This window comes from Lonchura striata, chromosome 12 (genome assembly GCF_050655825.1).
Source record: "Lonchura striata isolate lonStrDom1 chromosome 12, ASM5065582v1, whole genome shotgun sequence".
NCBI classification, from domain to species: domain Eukaryota; kingdom Metazoa; phylum Chordata; class Aves; order Passeriformes; family Estrildidae; genus Lonchura; species Lonchura striata.
In genome coordinates this window covers 2,022,477-2,043,415 of record NC_140714.1, presented here as the reverse complement: position 1 = coordinate 2,043,415, position 20,939 = coordinate 2,022,477, and the positions used below count along the sequence as shown (strand labels likewise).

The 20,939-nt window shown below is 44.6% G+C and overlaps 1 protein-coding gene across 7 annotated transcripts in view; it reads left to right on the top strand.

Annotated features, from left to right (window-relative positions):
* Positions 1-20,939, top strand: part of LOC110469855 (contactin-4) — a 276,477-nt gene that overhangs the window by 110,944 nt on the left and 144,594 nt on the right. The window contains exon 1 of one of the 7 annotated variants that reach the window (XM_085590265.1): positions 15,402-15,530. The exons of the other annotated variants lie outside the window; for them this stretch is intronic. The gene's annotated coding sequence lies outside the window, so the exon portion shown is untranslated. Of the gene's footprint in view, positions 1-15,401; positions 15,531-20,939 lie in introns of those variants that run through there. 7 annotated transcript variants of the gene reach the window in all.

The following is a 20,939-nucleotide window of genomic DNA, read 5'->3' as shown; positions in this document are numbered from 1 at the left end:
CAAATCCAGTTAAAAAAATAAATAAGGAACAACCCTCTGGCAAGAAGAAATACTAAAAATTGATTAAAAATTCCTTTTGTCCAAGGCCTTGCTGCCTTGGTAAAACCTTCCTCCAGCTGAGGAAGACCCAGTGTTCATTTAAGAAAAACAACTGATGAAATCCAGGTGTCCTGGGAATTTGCAGTGCTTTTTTTATCCAAGTGATGATCTAACTCTATAAACTGTATAAAGATAATTAACCTGTGCCAGCAGATGCAAAGCTCTTAATATCTTAATAGATTTGCATAATATATTGCTAAGTGCATGTGTTTATTTCAGTAAAGTTCAGGAATTACACTGGAATTACACCAGGGCTGAGCTGTCCAACAGTGCCTGTGACTCATTAGGGGCAGATTTTTCCCTTTTATTTCAGAGTTATTCTTATTTTTAAAATATAAAAAAAAACCCTTAGTAGTTAACTAGAGGCTTTAATGTGCTGGATTCATTAAAATTAAGGATTTTATTTGGCTGTTATCTCCCTTCCCCTCTCCCTGCCAGCCTGTGGTGTCATTTGAGGTGGCCATGCCAGCCCAGCAAAGCACTTTGTTAATGAATTCCCCACAAATTAATTTCCTCCATTACCACAGCCTCGATAAACATGAGCAATTATTTAATGTGGACCAAAAATAAAAGAGATAATAAGAACTTACTGGACTTCAGTTTGTGGAATTAAAAGTACTTGTCTTTTGACCTTTTTGCATTAGGGGCTCTTCTAAATTATTGCAAATAAAGGAATGGGGGACAGCAGGAATTGCTGGATACAGCAATTTTAGGGAGTAAAGGAAGGGGGGAAAGCAGAATTGCCAGATACAGCAATTTTAGATTTTGGCTGCTGATTTATCCTAATTTTGCTCCCACATAACACTGAATTTTGTTGTATTAGATCTATTGATATCTTTAGGTGGCTTTTTTCCCTGGTTCTTTGTAGTCACATATTAATATTTTTTTCCAAAAAGAAGCTTTTTGTCTCCAAGTGAAGCAACTCAAAGGTATCAGCACCAAATCTGATAAATGAATACCCCATGGGTCAGGAAATTATATTGGCTTAATACCTCAGGCAAGTGAGATGCAATCTCAGCAACAGAATCCACAAGGAGCAGGATTAACATTTGAGGAAAAAAGGGATTAACACTTTTCCTGTAGTTCTTGGGGGCATAGAATTTTCTTCAGTGCCTTTATGGAGGTTCAAAACCCTGTGTGAGGTGGTTTTTTTTTTAGTGTGCATTTCAGGAATATTTTTTATTTATAGAAATTAATAGAGTCAAAGTTTATTAGTTCATGTGGCTTTAAGGGAAAATTTGGATCATGGAATCACAGAATGCTTTGGGTTGGAAGGGAATTTAAATGTCAGGGACATCCTCCACTATTCCAGGTTATTCCAAACCCTGTCCAGACTGGCCTTGGGCACTGCCAGGATCCAGGGGCAGCCACAGCTGCTCTGGGCACCCTGTACCAGCTTAAATCTCTATTTTTGTCAGCTTCCCCAAGGTTTTACACAGTGGCAGAGGTAGAGTGATTCTTCCTAGGAATTTTAATTTGGTTTTAATTTAACAACCTTCAGAATGTAACAGTAAATAAAAAGACAAACTTGGTGGCTGAGCTTTATCTGTGGATTTTAGGTTGGGTATTAATGGATGTAGGAAGAATCAGGGAATCACAGAATCAGAATGGTTTGGGTTGGAAGGGTCCCTAAAGGTAATTTATTTCCAACCCTATCCATGGCAGGGACACCTCCCACTGTCCCAGGTGTCCCCAAGCCCTGTCCAGCCTGGCCTTGGACACTTCAGGGATCCAGGGCTGCTCTGGGCTCCTGTGCCAGGGCTGCCCACCCTGCCAGGGAACAATTCCTGCCCAAAATCCCAGCCAGCCCTGCCCTAGAAGTGATGAAGTGCTGGGTAGAGCAGCCCGGGCTGTCTTTGCCTGCCTTGTTCAGGTGTTTGGCTCTGGTGCTGTGTGTTTGGTGTCACAAATCCACAACGTCCCTCGTGCTCTGCTGGGAGCTGTGGCAGCACTTGGAGTGACCTGTGGACCTTGGGCACTGTCCCCACGGCCACCCCTGTCCAGGATTTTGGGATGTCCCTGCCCAGAGGAGAGAGCAGTGCCTTCTGCTGAGCCCCAGCCCTGCTCTCCTGCCTCTGCTGCACAAAGAATACAGGTTTTGAGCACAGAATTTGGAATATTAACCCCAAAGACATGTAGATCTAGAAATAACCCCCCCTCTTTCCTCTGTGTGATTTTGAGAAATATAAGAAATTCCATAAGGGATCATAAAGCTATTTTTACATTAAATCTAACTGCAATAACTTCAGGTGTAATTGGATCATCTGCCGAAGGACTTCTTGGTGTTGTTTTTATTTATTTTAGGCAGCCTTCTTTAGGAAATGCTGTTCACAAAAGGCAGTGTCACGTAATGTTAAACAGAAAATAAATTTTCTGCGTTCACCTTGAGGGATTTTGGAAGTTCCAAATTATAAAAGCTGTAATAACTTCCATTTAGAAGGCTTTTGACAGGAGGGAAATGAAAAACGAGGAATGCTTCCACAGAAAGTTATTCCGGCTCATTTTTATAAACAAAACACACCAACTGTGTAAACCAGAAATAGCAACGTTTTCTTTGACTGCTTTTTCTGAGTGCCTGGCTTCAAAATAATGAAGGACTTGTGGAGATGATATGCTCAAAGAAATTCCAGGAGCCCACACAGCTCCCATCTGCTTGGAGCAGAAGCACAGCCTGCATCAGACATTAATAACAATGTTTAGCTGGGGGGAAGAAGGGAGGATATTTTGGGCCAGTTTAGGCTGAAACTGTGGCTTAATTTGGCACTGAGTGTGAATTTGGTTATTTGGAAAAATTTCTGGCTGGTGAAAAGTGAATTTTGCTTTGAGTGGGATATTTTTTTTTTTTTTTTTTGGCGGGGAGGTTGGTTTGGTTTTTATTTTTGGTTGTTGCTGTTTTGTTTTGGGGCTTTTTGTTGTTTTCTGTTTGTTTTTTTGGAGGGGGCGAGATTTGAGGCTTTTTTTGGGTGCATTTAAAGAAATTATTTGTGATACTTTCATTCCAGTAGAGCCAGAGTAAGTGGGATAGAAGGATTTAAAGCAACTAGTATATGTTTAAGAGGCTAATTACAATAATCCTACTGTAAACTTCCTAATACTCTTTGGAGGGAGGAGTTTTCTGCCTTTTTGCTGCAAACTTTCACCATTTGAGAGTGCCTCAGCCCATCAGCCCCGATATTGTTCTGGGCAAGGTCAGGAGCATCAAGTGTGCAGGTAGTTTGTAATTGGCTGTCTGCAGAAAACAGCAGGGAATTCAATCTATTCCCTGCACTTGGATGAGCTAAACCAACACTCCACGGAGCCACTGGAGCATGGAAAGGTTGCTAATTTCTCTGCAGTAATTATTGCAGGTGTGCCCCGCTCCTATCAGAGGGGACACTCGGCGCTTGATGAACTTAAATGTTGCTAATGGCTTTTTTCCCCGATTAATAAACCCCATTTTGACATCCAGAGACTTTGCTTTACACCAGGGGGAGGACAGCTTGGAAAATCTCAACAAAGTTATTCTGATAATCAGTGGTGTTCTTGGGAGCTGGGGAATTCCAGCAAAACTGCCTGAAATGTGTCAGGTTTGTTCAGGGTAGTTGTGCTCTTACCCTGTCGGTGGGAGAGGGAGTAAAGACGTGGACAGCTGCAAATCCAGAGTTTGAAGGTGCTTGGAATTCATGTGGTTTGAGAGAAAGAGTCACTTCCACTCTGCTAATAGAAAATGATTGCTCCTGAGAAACTGAAATGCCAGAGAATTCAGATTTTGGTGCATGAGGAGGAGAGGGAAGCCGAGGCACAGCGTTGTCTCTTTTGGGATTAATTTTTAATCTGCTAGCCATCATTTCCTGGGTGAAATCTCTTCCCTCAAACCATTGTTTCTAATTTTCAGAGTACTTTGCATTTGATACTCTGGTAATACCCCTCTTTCCTTCCTACAGATGACACTATCAATTCCATCAAGTTATATTGAATCATGGCAAATTCTCTCCATCCCAGGCATAAATTAATGGCTGTATTTTCCTCATGTAATGGAACATAAAGAGGAAATCAGCTGTAATCTACTTATGTGATGTAACCTGTTCAGAGGTCTTGCTTTTTTATACATATTTTCAGATAAACCAGTGGCAGCTGATGAACTGGAATTGCTGTCCTGAGATTTTGTCGTCTACACCAGCTCCATTACCTGAAAAATATTCATTAACTGTGACTTTGCATCTTTGAGTTCTTCTTTTAGGTGTAGAACATCAAATTGAGAGACCTTTACACACTTCAGCAAATAGAGACAAGGAGATGTTTTGTGCTTTGTGGGGTGTGTTTAGGTGGGATTTGTGTTGGTTCCTCAGTTTATCCAGGCTTAAATGTGGTTTCCAGAAGTTCCAAGGGCTGGCAGCTCCCTGGCTTTGTGCTCCCTGTCCAGGGCCAGGCAGGTGACAGAGGTGACACAGTTTGCCCTGAAATAATCTGGTTTCTTGGTGTTTGAGGTTCAGACATGTAATAAAACTATTTAAAATGCTTGGCAGTGTAGTATTAGAACATGCTCAGTGCCCTTAATGTGGCAGCAGCTCTGGCTGTGTTTGTAACTCACGGCTGCTTTAACTGACTTTATTTTGTGTTGGAGAAACTGTGGGCAGGGCAAGATCTAAAACAGCTTTCAGGAAGCTTTCTCAGCCTCTGGAAGGGGTTAATTCTCCGTGGCCTTTGCACAAGGACTGAGCATTGCTGGTTCTTAGCTCCCCACCAACATTTCTATCAGAGCTCCACTGCTTTCCTTGGAGCCTCCGAGGTGTCCCTTGGCAACCTGCAAAATGAGCTCTGGAGGGGCTGGGAGTGGGTGGTGGCACGGGGTGAGTGTAGCTGGGGAAAAAAGCTGTGAAAATTCACAGCAGGAGCAGCCTGGAGGTACCAGAAATCCTAATTTGAGCCGTGTGCTTGTGTAGCCCAAGCTGCTGATCCTGGCCTGGCTCAGGGGGTTAAACCCAGACTCAAGAGGCTTCATCTGGGTCTGAAGCCCCAAGCCACGCAGGTGAAGTTTGACCTAAGGCTGTGACAAGAATTACCATAATTTAACCCCAAAATAATGTTTTTAGCATCTATTTATAGCCTGGTTTAGTGTTACCAGGTTTAAACCACTGATGCTTCCACAGGGAATCAGCTTCAAGGTGAGAATTTCAGCTCTGCCACAGGCAAAAAGTGACCAAGGCTCAAAATCTTTTCTGAGTCATTGGCTGCAAACAAAATGTCCAGGTAGGACAAGTGAGAAATCGCTGTGCTGTTTGATGTCAAAAGGCACAAGCAGGGAGTGTCTGAGTGGTGCTGGCTGGGATTTCATGCTTTGTTGTTCCTCAGCCTGCTGAGTTTCCAGGGAAAATGTGGGAGCCCAGCACATCCCCCTGGCTGTCCCCAGACCCTGGCAGGGGGCTCGGAGACCCTGGCACCAAGTCACAAACACCTGTGGCTTCAATTCTAACCTATGGAAAAAGCTGCCAACTCTGTGTGAGGAATTACAAACCACAATGGTTTGAGCAGTGTGGGAGTTGAGTTAACACAGGGTAAAAAAGTAGAATTTTGGGGTTTTTAGAATGGGATTCAGGGGATAAGATGGAGGGATTTGGGTGTGTCCTGACCTTCTTCTCCTTCTCCTTGCCCTCCCTGCCTTGCTGTGCTGGTGACACTTTTCTGTTGGTTTAAGGCACAGACACACTGTCCAACAGAAATGACAGATATTGGCACGTTATTGCAAACATGGCACAGGCAGTTTTTGGTATAAAATGCAAACACCCCTGAGGGCAGACAGAATGCCATGGCCGAGCTGCTGGCCAGAGCTCAGCAGGGCAGAGAGAGAATGTTCTGGAGAAGGGAAAATGAACAGCTTGAGAAGCTGATCCTGCACACTCAGACTGCTCCTCTGGCTGCAGGGCTGGGAGAAGGAGGATTTCACACTCCTGGGGTCATCCCAACACCCAGACCCCAAGAGAAAAAGGCACTTTCCATTCTCCTTAGCTCTGCCAATGCTCCGAGCTCCAGCTGGGACCTCTCTGGTGTCTCCACTTCCATCAGCAATAAAGAATCCACAGGGCAAAGCCAACCTTAGTTCCACCTGGGAGCCCCCTGGGGTGCCAGGGGTTCCAGGCAGCCCCTCTGACCCTCAGGACAGGAGAGCTGCAGGCTGGGAAAGGCTCCATGGAGCCTGGGACAGAGAGGAGGAGAGCTGAGCAGGATGTGCAAAATGTGGCAGTGGAGGAGAGAGATTTTGGAGAATGAGATGTGCAGGACCACAGGATGTTACCTCGAGGAAGGGAGACAGGTCCAGTGCTTGGGTATTTTCAGGGAAAGACTGGTAAGGAGTTGCCACCCATCATAGCTGGAGATAATTGAGGGATTTGGGGAGTAATGATTGGGGAAATGGCCACAGGCTTACAACATTTGAGATTTTACTTTTTTTAAAAAATAGGACAGCTCTTTGTTCCCCTTTGTTTGGTGTTCCCACAGGATATTCCAACATTCCTGCAGCTCATCAGAAGTGCAGCAGGATAAATCCTAAGTTATATCCCCTGTCCCATCCCAGTAATTCAACACAATTTACCTCACGTCTTCTCCAGCTGCAATTCCTGCAGCTTTGCATCATCCCACTGGGATAAAATCAGGAGAACCGAGCATGCACTTTGTAACACTTCCATCAGCCCTGAACGTGTTCCTTCATTACAAATCTCAGTATTACAATGCAAATTAGCACCGTAATTAGTTTTGTTATGTGTGTCTCTGGCAAACAGAGAAACAAAAAAATAGAACCTGGAAACATATTTATAAATTGAAATTGTGAGCTGATATGGTTTTTTTAAATGCTAAATTTTTTCACAAGATCCACTTTGTGCTCTGGGTGATTAAAGGTTATTTTGCAGCAAGTCCAGTGATGTATTTCATCAGCAGAATTTTATTTATTTATTTCATTTCCTTTCCCTTTGCCACTGGGGAGGAAGGCTCAGAAAGGAGAGGGATGTGCAAACCAGTCTGAGGGATTTCTGCACGGTTCCCTCTCTGTGGGTAAAAGGAGAATTTGTGTTTCACATCTGCCAATCTGACTTATTTCAGGAGCTTTAAATATCTCTAATAACTTCTGGGGATGGGAGATTTGTGGATTTTTATGAGTACTAGGAGAGAGTTGTCTGAATCAATGACAAAGGCAGCTCCAGCTGCTCTCTGGACTTGTTTCAGGAGGCAAACTCTGTAATTTTTACTCCAAATTTGTTGCTGTTTAGGAAAACTTGCAGGTGTGGATGCTCTGCAGGCTGTTGCTTTTCCACACTGCCCTGACTCCAAGCCGTAGGTCTGGGAACTTCCCTTCCCAGAGGATTCAAGGCAGGGCCAGAGGAGGTGACCATGGCTCAGTGGCAATGTCCCTGCAGGAATTCACCTCTGCAGAGCACACAGGGCTGCAAAGAACACACACAGGAGTGCTTTCCCAGGAATTTCTCCCCTGCAAAGAGGAGCTGTGGAGATAGGCACAGGTCAGGTCTTTGGAGATGTCACCTCCTTTTATCCTGCTGTGGTCCCTAAGGAATGACCCCAAAACACAGAGAGGCAACTCAGGCGTGGAATTTTAGAGGCTTCAGTTCCCTCCTCACCCCTGGACTTTGGCAATGCAAAGACCTGAAGCAATTAAAGTGTCTGTAATTACCCACAATAGCACATGGAGCAATCACTTACCCCTCAAACACTGCAATCAGCAATTTCCTCGTGTGCAGAGGCTGAACAATTCATGTCCCAAGGTCTTGTTGGCCTGGAAAAGTGAGCAGAAGCTGTTCCATAGGAGGTCACCATGGACCAGTTCACAGTCCCTGCACAGCCCTGGTGGGTGGGGGGCAGCAGCAATCCTGGCTGTGACCCCAGGGCTTTAACAGCAGCTTCCCTGGAAATGCCTTTTAGGGGTGATGGAACACCTGAGTGTCACAATATCATAGGAGTGGGGCGTGGGCACCACCTCTGGGAATTGATAGCTTGGGATTCTTGGAGAAAAAGGCACAATCAATAATAGAAAAGGGACCAATCATTCAAATTTCACGTTTTGAGGTTTGCTGGCTTGCAGGAGCTGTTCCTTTGGCTTTGCACAGCTCATTTATTCTCTGTTCTGAAATATTTGCAGACTGACAAACTGCACTGTTTGGTGTGGTGGAGTGATGAACCTGTTCTCCCAGCAGTTCAATATTTTGTGATCATCTCAGGAATGTGTTTTGTTGGGGTTTTAATGGCAGAGAAATACAGGCAGCATTAAGAGGATGAGCTGCACTGAGCATCCCTGCTCTGCCTTTGATGACTGATCCATTTGGGAAGTCAACAAAGATGGAAGAGAGAATAAATCTGCCCTTCCATGGCCGTCTTTATACAGTCTAAAATAACACATAGGGTAATTTTCCTTCTTTTTCTGAAGCTAAGTGCTTTTTTGTGGATCTCCAGCCTGAGTTTTTCACTCCTGCAGTACATACTTGGAGCTGATAGCTCTCATCTTTTATGGCAGAAATTGCTGAAGCTGAGTAATTAAAGTTATTCTTGACTTCTCTTATTTACTGGAAACGACTGAGCTGAATCATAAAAGACTGAGGATTGTACTTTCAATGGTTTCCTGGATACTTTGCTCCTAGCAAGTAATTCCTTAATGGCAAATCCACAACAACAACAACAACAACAAATGTTCTGGAATGGAATCTGACACTTGTGCTCTTTATTCCCTGCAGTGATCCCTGGTGGATGCACACCAAGGAAGTGCTGCTTTGCCAGGGTGCTGTCCAAACCTTTTCCACCTATTTGGTTTTCTAAATATTATTTAAAATCTACTTTTGTCATTTTAAAAAAATAGAGTTTTGCCTTCTGTAACCACCTCATCCTCCTTTTTTTTTTTTTTCTTTTTTTTTGTGCACTCCACAGCTTCACCTTCCCATCTTTTGCAGGCTGGAGGAGGTGCAGTGTGAGAGCATCACCTAACAGGCAGCACAGTCATTCCCTGGGGTGGCAGATACGAAATGAAATTCACAAATATGGGTGACTAAATTAAAAAAAAATATATATTTTCCTGAAGTGGGGTCCCTCCAAACTGTCCCCCTCATTTTGGCTGAGGTGGCTTAGTTTGTGTCCAAGAAATAAAGGAGCTTATTGTTGAAAAAAAAAAAAAAAAAAAAAAAAGATATTTTCTGTCCAAACTGAACTTTTGTGAAAAACCAGTTTTCTGTGAGCTCATCCTGGAGGATGTTGAGCCATTTAGAAAAGCACAACCACAGATTGTGATGCTCTGTATAATTTATTAATCACAGAGGTGTTTTATTTTTTTCCGCACTTATTTTTCAGACTCTCAGAAGGGTTTGGGTTGGAAGGGACCTTAAAGATTATTGAGTTCCAACTGGATATACACCAAGTCCCAGACTGGTGTCATTTATTAATCACAGAATCAGCTTTTCCTCACCTGGATTCCTTAATTATTTTTGTTTTAATTTCCTCACTGTAAGAGTTTCCAGGAGTACAGGCTCCTTCAGGCAAGGACAGAAATGTCACTGCAAAGCTGATTTGCTCCCAACTGGAAAATCTACCCTTGATCACGGAGACAAAAACTGAAAAACAAGAATTTGGAAAAACACGACAGTTTTAGCAAAGTTTGCTGTTTGTAAAGTTGCTTTTAGGGGAGGGTTTTACTTTTAGGAAAGGAATTATTTTGCTTTATACAGGAGGGGTGTGGGAGGGAGCACACCCAGGGTGATGCTGCCCAGAGAAAGAAGCAGCTCCTTGAGAGCTGTCCCCAGTTTCGTGGTGTTTGTGTTAATATAAATAATTCCTGTCTCCCTCTCAGCCTCCCCAGGCATTGCCACAGTTCTCCAATATTGGGAACATCCATTGTTTTTACCCAGCTTTACAAAATAAGGACTTTAAAACGTTGTTAGATGAGATTGCTGTGGTTTGTTCAGTGGCTTCAGCGTTTCCTTTTGCATCCCTTAATGCAGTTTTTTCCCTGTTTTCTCCCTCCTCTCACAGTGTTCTCTATCACAGGATCCATCAGCTCCCATTTTGGTGATGGTCTTTATACATATGGAATGATTTATTGATGACTCCCTGCTCTCTTTGCAATAACATCTCCTGAATTCCACCTTAAAGGAGCCATTGAGACATCACACCATTTAAAGGTCCATGTTTTCCTGCCTTTGATGGGCTGTTTCCAGGGGGATCCATCCCACCAGGGACAGACAGAGCTGGAAGGAATCCTGTTTGCTAATTACTGCCACCATTGAGAAACAAATCCGAGTCACAGGGCAGCACAGTGAGTCCAACCCAAGGAACAATAAAATCTCAGTCTCTGGAATTGCTAAGGAAATGAAGACTGAGTAGAACTTGAAGGCAATTAAAGCTTTTATTTCCATTTTATTATGGAATAAATACTCCAGGATATTTTCATTTGCTTCACTTTTTGTTTGCTCACGGGCTGTGCTTGTTAATGTGACTGGGATGTATGAGAACTCCTTAATTAACCTGTTTTTGTGGGCATCTCATGGTTTCTATGAAATGTGTGTGCTGACAGCTCTGGAACAATAGTCCAAATAGAAATGACAGATTTGTAAGCATCGGCCAACTAAAAACTGTTCAAGAAATGCAGTTTTTGAATTATTGGACCAGGCTTCTCTGCAAATTGGAATTCAATTCAGTTAATTGAATTTACTGGATCTATGGCAATTTGCATAAAGTTATAATAACAGCGTGGTTATCATTGTAAAAGCTGCAGTTTTGGAATCCTACATTAAAAATGGAATAATAGAAATTTTTATTTTGTAATAGCCAAACGCAGAAATATCTAAATGACATGGGGACAAAACTGAAATACATATTTTGCTCTCAATTACAAAGAAGCTCATATTCAACAGTCCTGGGCAGCCCCTTGTGGAGGCTGTGGATTGGATGGAGGTGGGATGTTGCTCTGTTGGTCCATCACACTCACTCCTGTCCTGTAGCTTTGCTTTATTCCAGTTTATGTTGCATAAAGTAAAGAGAGCTTTTGCTGAAGGCCTGGAAGCAATTCTTAAAGCAGGGATTTCCTCTGTGCTGAGTCTGGGATCCGTGTCCTTGGGCATCCTCTGGATTGGGGATGAGCTCTGCAGGTGTTCTGCGGGTATTTCCTGCAGCAAACCCCCTGCCAGACCTTTCCTCCCCCATTTCTCCTGCCTGATGAAGCTGTTGGGGCACATCCATGGCAATAAACTCAGTGCCTCCACTCCCAGTGCTTTGTGTCACTCCTGGGGCTGTGCAGGGGTTCACAAGGACCCCGGGGAAAGAATCTGTTTGCTTAAAGATAAAATATTTGTTATTAAATATTTGTTACGTTGACCTTAGGAACTGATGAATGTGATAAATGTCTGTACAGCAATAAACATGCAGGCTAGGGAGGAGGAAACATTTGTACATCTGCCCTCACTACAAGAAAACCCTGAGAAAATGGTTTCTGTTGGGGTCTTTGAAGTGGAGACTTCAAGAAGAGACTGCTCTACAAAGTTTAAACAGAGATGAAGTAAAGGTTTAGGCAGAGGGAGACAAGGTGATGTATTGGAGTCCAGCACATCCCTCTGGCTGCCCTGGCTGTCCCCAGACCCTGGCAGGGGCTCAGAGACCCTGGCACAAAGTCACAAACACCTGTGCCTTCCATTTTAGCCTGTGGAAAAAGCTGCCAACTTTGTGTGAGGAATTACAAGCCACAAGGGTTTGAGTAGTGTGGTAGTTGAGTTAACACAGGGTGGAAAAGTAGAATTTTGGGGTTTTTAGAATGGGGTTCAGGGGATAAGATGGAGGGGTTTGGGTGTGTCCTGACCTTCTCATTCTTCTCGCCCTCCATGTCTTGCTGTGATGGTGACACTTTTCTGTTGGTTCAAGGTAGAGATTCACTCTAACATAGATGATGGGAATTGGTGAATAATTGTAAACACAGACACGTAGTTTTGAGTCTATAAGGTGGGAGCTGCCCAAGGCTCACAGCAGAATGCCATGGCCTCCTTGCTAGCCAGAGCTCAGCAGGTCACAGAAAGAATGTTCAGATAAGAAGAAATAAGCAACCTTGAAAGCACAATTGGAGCATTCCAGGCTCCTTCTTTGGCTGCATTCGGGCTAGGGAAGCAAAGACTTTTTTCAGTCTCAGGGTTACCCTGACCTTCTGAACCCCGAGAGAGAAACCCACGGTGGTGCTTCAGTTCCAGCCCTGCTTCCCTGGGCAGCCCTCAGCACAGGCAGCATCCTGCTTCATGGCAGGCTTCTCCACCCATCTCCTGTGGAGCCAGGAAAGGAGGCTGTGAGCAGGGCCCCTTCTGCCCTTTGCCTTCCCTGGGTGTTGGTGCCTGGCAGTGAGGATGCTCCCCTTGGCAGGAGGTGCTGCTCCCTCCCTCCAGCACGGCTCAGCTGCTGCTGCTGCTCCCCAGGGATGCAGGGAGAAGCCTCCTGCACATCCCAGCTGAGGGCACAGCAGCAGGGACGTGCAGGCAGCAGCTCCTGCATCCCTGGTGCCACCCAAGGGGTTCTGCTGTCTCTCAGAGCATCCCTGGACACCCCAACTCTCCTCCCCTGGCTGCTCCTGGCATTCTGTCCTCTCTCTGCTGCTGAGACAGAATCCTCTGCTCAGAGCTCAGCAGTTCTGGGCTTTTCTTTTAGAGGCACAGCATTGATTCTTTAAGGAAATTGCCTCTCCTTGGGACCAAACCGTTTGTGCAGGAGTCAAAGATCTCCCCGTGCAGGATGGCACAGCGTCACCTCGGAGCCAAGCAGCAGTAAAACTCTCCAGGAGGAGCAGGAGCAGCTCAGCCAGGTATAGCAGGGACAAAAAGAGGAAAAACTATCTGGCATAAATAGAATTTATCTGGCTAGTTAATTGTCTGGTAGAATATAGAAATTATTTGTGGAGAGAGCAGCTTTCATTAATGGGTGGGACAGTGCCTGATGCCTTTCACCGTGCTTTCAAACTTGTGAGCTTTGTGGCTTTAATATTAATTTCTTTCATTTAAATGCTGACAAGTGAGTTCAGAGAAGGATGTGCTTTGCCCAGGAAGACTTTTCACATTGCTTCCTTGGAGTGTTATGAAAGCAGAAATCAGAGTTGTGGGTTAAATGGTTGAAACCTTTAAGTATTTGCTTTTATTCTTAAAAATACTTCAAAAATCGATGTCTGGGGGCTGCAGCACTCCCTTCTCCCTTGATCCACATGCTGATCCTTCCTGCAGCCTCCTGGATCCCTCTGGCCAGGAGCAGCAGTCGATAGCTCTAAAACCAGCCTCACATTTTGGGTCTTGCCCTGGTTTTTGCAAGGCCTTGCAGTTCCTGAGTGCTTGCTGTGACATTGAGGATTGATAACAGTGAGAATTCGGGGCAATGGATTTTTGGGGACATTGTGTGGCCTTGGGAAATGCCACTCTGCAGTTCCATGTGCCTGTCACTCACTGGGTTCAACGCTCTGTCCCTGGATTTTGGGCTCTTCTGGCTAAAGCTCAAAACCTTGGAGCTGGAATTGCTTTGATTTGAGGAGCAGGGGAGCTGCACGAGCTGCAGGAAATCCTGCAGATGATTTCTCTGCAGGCAGTTTTTGTCCTGGGCAGGCACTAGGTGAAAGCAGAGAAAAGCACAGCATGGCAACGTCCCAGGGTGAGGTCAGGAAATGTTCTCCTTGGGTTTGGCTGGGGAGAGCATCCCAGGAAAAAAGAACAGCAATGACTTTTGTGCTTCCAATGTTCTGAGGGGTGGAATGAGGGAGATTGAGCAGAGATGGTGGAATTTCCATGGATTGTCTCACCTGGGCCTCAGGACTGGGCACCCTGCCCTGCCCAGGCACCTGGGGGTGGAGGGGAAGCTCTCAGAGTTAGTGGGAGCCATAAGAGGCAGGTTTTTTCCAGAGTTTTTTTCCCTCCTGGAAAGCAGAATTTGCCCTCATTTCAGAATAAAAGACATCCCCAGTGAGCACCAGTGAAAGGGCTGATAGGAGCACTATGGAAATAATTAATATTCTTAGGAATGTTGTAATTTCAGAGTTTCTGTAATGATCAGAGGTAGGGCTTCAGCACAAATCACGGTACCAAAACCCAGGGTTCTCAGTAAGGCTTCTGAAAATATACACATTTTCCTTTCAAATGATAAATATCTATGTATTTAAATATACATATCTCTTTTCCCTGAAAATAATAAACCCACACTGAGGTCTTGCTTCTACATTAAGAGCTCCACAGCTCTTAAATTAAGAGGAGTTTTTATCTTTTTTGCTGAAACTTGACCCCACTGCCAAACTCTCCTAGCCCCACTAAGCAAAACTTGACCACTGTAATATGAATTTCCTAAATAATGTTTTTATGCTTGCCAAAATCCAACCTGGCCTTGGGCACTTCCAGGGGCAGCCACAGCTGCTCTGGGCACCCTGTGCCTCATGAACTCCACAGGGAGAATTTTAAAACAACAACAACAATAATAATAATAATAACTACTATTATTATTTTATTGTTGTTGTTGTTATAAATAGTAATAATCTGAACCCATTCCCCCTTTCCCTGCCATTCCAAGCCCTCGTAAATAGTCTCTCTCCATCTCTCTTCTTTTTCAGTGGCAGAGGGGAGAGGTGGGGACAGGAGCCCCCAGCAGGTGGAATAAAATAGCAGATTATCAGCTTTACTCTCACAGAGCTGTAAAAATTATTAAATGAAAGGTTTCTTTACCAATTTCATAAAGAAATCCCTGGTATTCTTAAACCCCTGAGGAATGTAGCAGAAAACAGTATTTTCTGTATCCTTTAAATGCTTTATTGCACATCATTTGAAGCCCTTTATTGCTGAGCGCAACAGATACCACCTCAGATTTTCCCTGCTTTACTTTTGGTAATGTCATTTCTGATTAAACTTGGAGGGTTTTGTATATTGAACCATGAAATAGTTAAATTTTTTATGAGAGTGATGAAAATCCTATTGCTTTTGGGTTTCAGAGTATCAATAGCCTGAGCTGAACAAGTCAGACCTCATTCCCAGAAGCACCAGTGCAGGATCTGCCCTTCTCTGTGGTGTCTTTCCCATCCTGGGAAAGGCTGAAGGATAGCTTTATTAAAACTATGCTATATTACATTAATATACTATTTAAAGAGATAATATCCTCTTCTACATACTTCTTATTTACCCACCTGACTAACTCAAACTTTCCCATCCTGGGAAAGCAGGTTCCTTTTAAAGAAAAGCATCTTTGCACCTTTCCAGCCACCCAGGCTCTGGGGCCATGGTGGGAACTTGGATTTCTTGGAGCTGTTAATTCCTGAGCTGCAGTTTTACCTCTTGGCTCCAGCAACGCCGTGCATTTGGCTCAGAACCAGGAATAAATCAGAATTTGGACAGTTCAGCTCAGCAGTGCTCAGTCCACAGTGGTGCAGCAGAAGTTCTGTGGCACAGGAAGAGCCCAGCTCTGCATCCCAGGTAAGATTTGCCTGAATTTATTGCCCTGAAAAGCTTTCTTAGAGCTCTGCTACCACAATTAAAAGCTCCATATTCTCAAGGAGCCCATAAAGCCATTCTCTTACACAGCAAAGGGCTGCACCATTACCAACCTGGATTTGAGCATGGAAAAATGGTGATTTAAACTCAGAGAGAAGCATCAGGAGGAGACCAAAGGAATAAAGTGTCTCATGGCAAGATACCAAATGCAGCAGTGCAGATTTTTAAGGAGAGGGCAGAATGAGTGTCCCAGGCAGTTGGCAAATGGACTGAAGAAAGCAAATTTAGGGCTTGCCAGAAGGAAACTCTGTGCCAGGGGATGGAATTCGAGTGCTCTGCAAAGGAAATGTAAATAAGGCAACCTGGGTCCACAGGAGCAGCTTCGTGCTGAGGATGTGGATGTGTCGTGTGTGGGGAAATATCAAGTGTGAGGCCACTGGGAGGAATTTGGGAACAGCTGCCACATGCACTGGTGAGTTACTGTGGAAAGGATTATAAAACCTCAGTGGTTTATAGTGAGATGTTTAAGAGGAAATTAATTGCCTTTAGCTGCTTTTTGGTGTTTAAATGTGTTTAAAACTATCTGTATAAGCTAAAAACTAGACTAAAAAGTAGATCCTGCAGGCTGGAGATGAGAGGTACCATTCCAAAGGTGTGGGGGAGTTTGCCTGTGGAAAGGGCTGGATCTTGGCTGCTTTCTGGGCAGCCTTTGGTGGAGATCAGTGAGAAAAAATGATGCACATGAAGTACACAGTGGATGTTACGGGGATTTTTGAAGGAATTTTGAATGAGTTAAGAGACAGGACCTCTGAGTTTTTTAGATGATGCAGTTTATTGTTCTTATCTTCTACACAGGCAGGAAGGGTGAGTTCTGCTCACATCTCACAGCATGGTTCAGAAGGCCACATGACCCTTAGTTACACGACCTTTTAAGGGTTTATTTACCAGTAAAACCCTGCTAACAAGGATATTTGTGCTTTTTGACTCGATCATTAAATATTTCATCTTATGGACCTGTGCTACAGTGGGTAGCCAATCTTAGCCAATCATGCTTTGACACACAAACCTCCAGTACTGCATTTTAAACTTCTTGTTTACCTCTGTAACTACTTTTATTTTTTTCTGTATCTTAAGATCTAAAACTCTAAACTTTCCCCTTCTTACCTTAACATGTCTCTGCTTTAGGCTACAAATCCACATTCTGGCTTTTAGCACCTCAGTTTAGAAGCCTTTTCCAAGGTCTCAGATCTAATCCTGTGCTTAATTCTAAGCTTTGGCTTACAAGCCCAAAGTTCTGAGAGTTCCTTACACTTTGGATTCCAATGAATGTGAGGGATGTGTGGAGTCCTTTTAGGGGAGAAGGGCTTGGTGGTGTGGGTGATGCCCTCACAGATTGGGGTAAATGTCTTTAGTGACGAGACCTTGTGCTTCAGTAGAGCCCAAACTATCTAATTATCTTTCTGGGAGCTGTGGGCAATGTGTTTAATGCCAGGTTTCTCCTGCAGCAGGTACCTGATCAGCTCTAGTGCATCAGAAATCAGGCGACCCCAACAGGGAGAATTGATGATGTCTGGTTCTAGATCAGAAGGCTGAATGATAGCTTTATTAAAACTATGCTGTATTACATTAATATACTATTTAAAGAGATACTATACTATTCTACATACTTCTTTTACCCATATATCTAACTCAAACTTATGACTGTGCTGAGAGCCCGAGCCACAGCTGGACTCATTGGTCACTGACCCCAAACAGCTTCACCAGAATCCAGCCCAGCATCACTGCAGGTGAACAATCTCTGGTTATTGACCCCAAACAACTTCACCAGAATCCAGCCCAGCATCCCTGCAGGTGAACAATCCCCACACCACATTGCACATGGGCAGAACCAAGGAGCAGAGATAAAGATTGTTTCTTCTTCTTCTCTCTGTGCTTCTCCTGAGAGACAGAATTGTGTCTCTCTGCCCAAAGAACGTGGCTGTCACAGCAGTGCTGGTGAAGCCATGCCCTGGCAGCTCTGCTGGAGGTGCAGATGTGCTGGAGTGCTGTTTGTGCCAGCTCTGGGCTGGGATGTTTGTGCCAGCTCTGGGCTGTTACTGGGACAGGAGCTGGGATGCTCAGGGGATGCTGGGGAGGCACCTGCTGTGCCCTGTTCCCTCAGGGAAACATGGCCTGTTGTTGTTTCAAGCCTTTTCCAAAGAAAACACCTGCTGTGCCAAGCTCAGGGAGTACCAAAGTACCAAACCCCTCAAAATAAACACATTTTGCAGGTGAAATCGTGCTACTGAGGGGAAAAGCAAACTGGTATTAAAGTAATGAAAAGCCACACGAGCTACATCTCAACAAACAGCTCTGAGAGCAGGTGTCATGTTGCATTTGTGCTAAGAGATGTTATAAAACTACTCTGGCTCTCTGCAGCTTTCATCTGTATGGATTATTGTGTGAGATTTGTGACAAAACTCAAGTCCCAGCTGAGATTTTCCTCAGGAACCTGAGTACAGATATTGCTGTCCTGGAACTTGTGGCAGAGCAGAACTGGTGTCCTGCCTAGATAAAATCCCTGAATTCTCTGCCTGGTGAAACCAAGCCGCTGCAGTTCACAAAAACCTCTGGGTTGTGCCACAATTTCTTGGGAGTGTTTGTGACATTGCAGGGGGCAGGAGGGGACAGCAGCTGAGCTGGGCAGGGGCAGCAGCACCTTGAGCATCTCTGCTTTGGGCAGGAAAAGAAAACTCGAGCCAAAAACCAGGCTGGATTAGGCTACACTGATAATTCTTCATGTGTTAAAAAGCTGAGTTGAAATGACTGTGAACTGTGGGATTTAGGCAGCATGGGAATTGAAACTTAGGTTGTGTCACGTGTTTATTTAAACACAATTTCATTTATCTTCCTAACGTGACAGGTGCACTGATTTGGGCAGGAAGCTTCTATTTTTAGCTAAAAAGCCAGGGGATGTGGCTCAGTGAATTGCTCTGATGCCTGTTATGTGTTACATGCTAATTGTTATGATGCTCTGGGATGCTGAGTTTATTTGCTATAGCCCTTCAACTGTGAAGTTAATTTGTCCAGTCTTCCTGAAGGTGTATAAAAGGATTATTTGACAGTTTTTCCAAAGCTGAGCTTTGAAAAAATTAATCTATTAAAGAGCAAAGGGCTGCACACAGTGCTTCGGTTTGGCACAAGTTGGTTTCAGGTTCAGTTCCTGGGCACCAATTTAAAATACTACTTGTTTAGAACTTTCTTCACCTCTCACGGATTTCATAAATAATTCTGGAAGGATCTCTGAAGTCTTGCAAGTGGGGCATGAGAAGCTAATGAGGTTAGGTGGCTGATGAACCTCCTTGCCCATAAATTATGGATTTGAGGAGATGTGATGAAGTTGTGTGTCTCTGTGTGTGTGTGTGTGTGTGCTCACCATCTGCTCCCAGGAGAGGGAGGGTGGAGGAGCATTAAACCATAATGGGGTTTAGTAGGGTGGAAGCAGCAGAGACAGCTTGGTGACCACATCCCAGATGGAAGGAACAGGAAACAATTATTTTTTTTTTTAAACCCTCTGCAGAGCTGGGAGGGCTGAACACCACAGGGAGCAGCTCCTAATGCAGGGATGTGCTGCAGCCTCAGAGGAAAACAGCTGGAGAAATCAGGAATATTATATATAATATAATATTATATAATAACTGTAAAAGTTATTTCTCATTTGACACCTTCCAGCTTCCTGTGGATGAGCAAGAGAGGCAAGGAGGCCAGGGAGAAATCCCCAGCTGGTTTATGAGAGTTGGGATTGCAGCCTGTACTGTTTAATATGAAAATGCACTGTATGGCTGGTTCTTAGTAGGTTAAAAACTCCTGATTATACTGAAAATCTCCTTCCCAGTATCAAATAGAGGCAGCATTTTCAAGTTAAAGACCGATACAAGGGGGTTAACAAGGTTTTTGCATTTTCCAGACATGCTAACACTGTTGCAGCCTTAAATGTCAATTGATTTAGAATATCTTTTAACCTTATGTCAATACTGGGGTTTAGTGTAATTTTCCCACAAGAAATCTCCAGAGGGATCTCTGTGCTTGCTATTAGAGTTTCCTTTGAGCCTGTTACTGCCTTAAATGCTGGTTTTTGCCAGGCACTGCCCGGGTGTTACACGTGTGGAGTTGTGTAAGCACCGGCACTGTCGCTTTTCATTGCGAGCTGCTGTGCAGCATCACTCTCCGAGCAGCAGCCAGCACGTCAGGAAACATCTTTGAAGCCTTTTTCCTCTGGCACTACAACCAAAAACTTGTATTTCCTACCCCTTTATAGCAAATTACTTGGATCTGTCCCCAGGCTGAGGCTGGTGATTATAGCTGAGCGTTGTGACAGGTTTGAGTGGGCTGCTCCGGGCCGTGCTCTGGAAATGAACATTTTTTGGGAAATGCATCGAGGCAGACTCTCAGGATGGTTGTATTCAGTTCCTTTCTGTTTGAAAGGTGTGTTTGGGGTCACGTCTGGGCTGAGCATTGGAGGCATCTCCAGCTCTGCAGCCCCAAAATATCAAGAGGTGCTTGAGAGAGTCCAGGAGAGACCACGGAGGTGCTCCAAGGGCTGGAGCCAGGCTGGGGGAGCTGGGGGTGGAGAGGAGAAGCTCCAGGGAGACCTCTGAGACCTTCCAGGACCTAAAGGGGCTCCAGGAGAGCTGGAGAGGGACTGGGGACAAGGGATGGAGGGACAGGACACAGGAAATGGCTTTAAACTTAAGGAGAGTTTAGATGGAGTATTTAGGAAAAAGGTATTTATTGCAAGGGTGGGCAGGCTGTGGCACAGAGCAGCTGGGGCTGCCCTGGATCCCTGGCAGTGCCCAAGGCCAGGCTGGAGCAGCCTGGGACAGTGGAAGGTGTCCTTGCCCATGGCTGGGGTGGCACTGGATGAGCTCTAAGGTCTTTTCCAGCTCCATCATTCCGAGGTGATTCCCAGCATCAGAGATGTGCCAGTTCCCCCAGGCCTGGCACGAGCAGTGACTGTCACAGCAGCCCCCCGTGCTCCTGAGCCACCACCTCAGCCCAGACCCCAGCCAGCTGCTCCAGGCAGGAGGCAATCTTCCTGATGGAGTTTTTGCAATAATTTTCAAATGTAGGTCAGGATTCGTGGAAATTGCCTGAATTTTTAACTGCATTCAAATTAACCCCCATGTGGATTTTTTAACGGTGCCTCTGAACTTCCTGCTTAGCTGGAGGAACATTTCTCTGAAGGAAAATGTGGGAACAGCCAATGGTCACGTCCTCATCAGAATAAAATGGAATCGTTTCACATCTGGGTTTAAAGGCAGACTGAGCTTTCTAAAAGTAATTGATCTTTGTATAAAGTTTAATATCTTTACAACCTCCGAGTCTGAGGGCTGCTGGGCTTGAGAACTTGTG